The sequence below is a fragment of the Kryptolebias marmoratus genome, linkage group LG21 (assembly GCF_001649575.2).
Source record: "Kryptolebias marmoratus isolate JLee-2015 linkage group LG21, ASM164957v2, whole genome shotgun sequence".
Lineage (NCBI taxonomy): Eukaryota > Metazoa > Chordata > Actinopteri > Cyprinodontiformes > Rivulidae > Kryptolebias > Kryptolebias marmoratus.
This window is the reverse complement of record NC_051450.1, coordinates 15,205,781-15,210,199: the sequence shown is the minus strand read 5'-3', so window position 1 is coordinate 15,210,199 and position 4,419 is coordinate 15,205,781.

Below are 4,419 nucleotides of genomic sequence, written 5' to 3'. Positions count from 1 at the left end.
ATGTCCAATAATACAACTGTCTCGGCACAATCACGCGCAGCAGCATGGCGCGTTTATTACTTTGTCAATCAACTGGAGACAGACCGAACTGAAACAAAGCCAGTCCGGTGATGGAATTAAAGAAAATTACTCTTTTAATTCCACTAAAGGCGATTTTTTCTTTTTTTTTGGTTAACGAATATTATTACTCTTATTAATAAAGATTACGTAAAAGAAAAAATAACGAGACCAAACACTTGATTCCGACAAGACATGAGGAACAGAACTTGTTTCATAATTCTTATTTTCAGCTCAGAAGGCGCTCTGAGGCTTATCCTCCTTGTCCATGAGTCAGTTCATCAAAGAAAAAAAAAGTTTCAATAAGATCCTTTTTTTTCCTCTCGCCTTCGTTTCAATAATAAACCCACCACTGTGACATTCTTTGGGCTTAAGCTAGCTTCATATACTGATTTGTGTAGCCTAGGAAACTGCTCAGACCGGAGCAGAACCAAAGCCCAGAGGATTTATTCCTCTGGATACAACAAAATTAGACTTTAAGGTAGCAAACGTAGAAACTCTTTTTTTTTTTTTGGTTTGGTTTCGAGGAACCCATGACTTCCCCCACACGTCCCCCAAAAATAAACAAGCAGAACAGATGCACAGAAGGTAAGTCCCATCTTTGAAGTCTCTACTTTAAAAAAAGAAAAGAAAAGAAATGGCATGGATGGTAGGTGTTAAGAGCTGTCAGGAAATCAGCCACTCTGTCCTGCGCCCGACGTTAAGGCTGTCTAATTTCTAGGCATAATTAACTTTATGCTCAAAATCAATTGTTTCCTGTACACAGCCAGGGTCCAGGACTCCAAGCAGCGAGAGGCCTATTTGAGCATGTGAGAAAGCAGGAAGCAGCCCTACCTGCCACTCATTAAGCCCACAAAAACTCAATACAAAAAGGAAGGGGAGGGGGAGGGGATTAGACCTGCTCGTAATACCTGCCGCGCAATTAACACTGCTTATTCTTCTAATCCCTCTGTTCCAGAAATAATTCAACTTACACTAATAATAATAATAATAATAATAATAATAATGATAATAGTAATAACAATGCGATAGTAGTCTGAACCGGATTGCTGTAACTGTGAGCAGGGCTTTTTTATTTTTGCCTAATAAGTTCATGATCAGAAATTTCGGTTGTTTCAGTCTTTCTTCCTGTCAACTAAGAAAAGGCGAGGGGGCTTTACGCAATCAAAAAAAAAAAATATCCACCTCTGATTTGTGGAAGTTTCCTTTCTAATTTTCATCTGAATCAGGTAGGGAGTCAGCATCCTCCTCCTCCTCCTTCTCCCTCCCTCCTCCCTCCTCCCTCCTCCCTCTCCTCCACGAGGCGGATAATCACACCGCCCTTTAGAAACGGAGGTAGCTGCCACCCTTTGTCCCCGTTGTGTTCTAGGTGAATCGGAGCACACTTGAACTGAAAGAGGACTTGACCTTTGCCTTTATGTTTCCCCTCCAATGTTTGTCTAAATCACAATTGTCTTTTGTGCGCGGACATGCGCTGCCGCGACACGTTCTATTTAACGGATGGCTGTGCGGACAAAGCGGAGAGCGCGTCAGCGTCTCAGACGTGTTTGTAAACTTTTTTTTTTAAGAAAGTGTTGCGCTCATAGAACTGTCCCTGTCCTGGAATAAAGAGGGGGGAATTAAGGCACTTAAATGTAGAGACAGTCCAAGGACGTGTTGGGTTGATATAAATGAGAAAAAAACGCACAAAAGAACCTCATTCTGTTTGGTGTTTAGGACGCATTTAATGACCTCCGTGATGCGTTTAGGTGGATCTCTTTCATTGGAGGAGGCACGAACTTGTCAGCAGACATTTCACCAGACTAGTGTCCTCTCTGCTGGGTCAGAGCTGCTAGAGGTGCGATTCTTCCAGGCTTCTGACAAGAAACCCTTGCTAACGTGCGCTACAGTTTAAAACATAAAGGTGCAAATATGTCGAAATCATGACAGCTGCATTTCTTTCAGTCGGGTTTCAGAGGTCATGGTATTTTTTGTGTGACTCAAAGGGCAAAAATGGCAAAAGCAAAAGAGCAAAAAATAATATATACACATGACGGCTTGTTAAGCTGTTTCATCATATTTGTACACGAAGGGAGGGGAAAAACCTTTAATCGTTTTCTAACAGTAAACAGAAGGTTTGTAGTGAGCACTTATACTCACTAAAAAGTTTTCAGTATAGGAAATGTCATTTTTATATGACTTCCCTATGATGATTTTGATTTTTTTCCTTCAATTTAAGGTGCTCAATCAGAGCAAATGCATGTATTTATTTCAACTATAATGGTTGGGTTTTCCTGCAATGAAGTCAAACCACAGCTAGACGTGAAAATGAGTCAGCTCAGCACAGAAAGACGCAGCTATGCGCAGCTCTTGAAGCTGTTTGGACGTATCTACAACAGCCACCCACTGCAACAGCGAAGTGTTTGCGACCCTCCTCCCGTCGGGGCTCTTATTGTGACGCATCACAACACTTTCTACTAGTTGTGACTTTATTTCTGCAGCCTTGTCGAAGTTCCTCTTGGCTCCCAGGAACCGGCGGGACAGTTCCATGGGATTGATGGAGTGAAATAAAATAATAATAATAATGCACACAACTAACGAAGTCAGGGAAAGATGATGATGAAGAAGAAGAAGAAGAAGAAGAAGAAGAAAAGGACTGCTGTTTATGACAGAAGGGACATGATGGCGTTGTTCTCAGCCTATAGGGGAGCCGGAGTGCGTTCATTTATCACGACTGGCAGCGTGTGAGATGACAGAGACAGCAGAACCCCCCCACACCACCACCACCACCACCCACCNCACCCACCCACACACACACACACACTTATTTTCCTTTTATCATGAAGCGACATGAAATGGCTCTATATGATGATGATCAGAACAGCTGTCCTGCTGCCGTTTTTAGTCTTGGAGAGTGCCCATGTATACTTTTCCACATTAGATCAAAAATGCATCAAACACGCAATGACTTTTTTTTCTTTCTTTCCTTCTTTCCTCTCCAAAAGCTTAGTCAACTTTTAGTTGAAATTGAAAGCTCCAGCTGAATGGAAACGCGTCCTTTCCCACCTCATGCTGCATTTACTTTGACAATGTGCAATAATAAACAGTCTGATACGCGGGGTTAATGCGCGCACTGGCCTGAGGCGCGAACGTCAAAACATCTATCTAGTTTTACAGCTAAAAGCCGTGCGTGCGTCGGCAAATCTGATATTATTGCACCACAGCAGCAGTCAGTGACACATTCCAGGAGCAAGAGTGTGACCCCGAAAACGGAGCCTCTATTTGTTACACCCTTTTGTTTTCTTCGGAGGTGAAGATCGGAGGGTGAAAACAAGGATTTACCCACTTGGTTGTGTCAAGTGTTAAAAGATTCTAGGAAAGGCCTCTGAATATCATAATTAAAGTCTGAGGCAGATCTATAGACTCTGGCGGCCTTCAGGGATCAGCATTTTCAGATGTGCACCATTTAGCCCGCAGGAAGATCTGCAAATTGAGTTACTGCTTGTTGAGTCTCACAGTTACATTTTCACTCTATTTTCACCCTCTGCACAGTAATTAAAAAGGATGCAATCAGCAACTTCTAAAGAAAAAAAAATATTGTATTGTGAGCTTCCTGCCAACACCTCTGAGGAGTTCCGTTTGCTCGGGATCTTTAAAATGTTTGACAGTGATCCTTGCAAATCTCTATTCTTTTTGGGTTTTTCCAACTAAAAACTTGGAAGGGCGGGGGGAAAAAAGAGAAGAAGTCCTGCTATCATCGTTTTCTCTCCATAACTTTGTTTCTTCTCGCTCCGCAGATCAAAGGCCCCTAAAATTGGTGTCCCGAAGATGTACATTGTTGAGATGACAGGGCCCACAATGCGCAGAGAAAGCGTGGTCTATCAGACATGTCAGGGCGCAGAAAGGAGAGGGAGGAGAGGCTGCAGAAAGACCAGGGTGTCGATTTAATACCCTCAGAACTGGAGGAATTTGAAGCTTTTTAAGCTGTGGCCAAGTCGCTCTCTCTTTAAGGAGAATCTGCGATCCATGAAGTACTTGGGTGCCAATGTAGTTAAGTGAATCAAAACTTCGAAAATAATTCTATTTGGTGAAGGAACAGAAGTAATTAGCGCCCATGTTTTGTTTTGTTTTTAAAAATTCAGAAACAAAAGAAAACCAATTCTCCAAAGACTTTCATTTGCGTCGCAACCTGCTGCTCCGACAAAGACTTAACAAGTTGGAAGCCCCCAACGCGAGGGCAGCTCACAGAATCTCAGGAGAAATGTTTGTGTCCATTTGAAAAATGACGATTTAAAGAAGTAGACAAGACCAGACAAAGGCACAAAAAACCCTACAAGCATGAATCATGTATTGTTCCAGGCTTTCAAATTCTGTTTCACCACG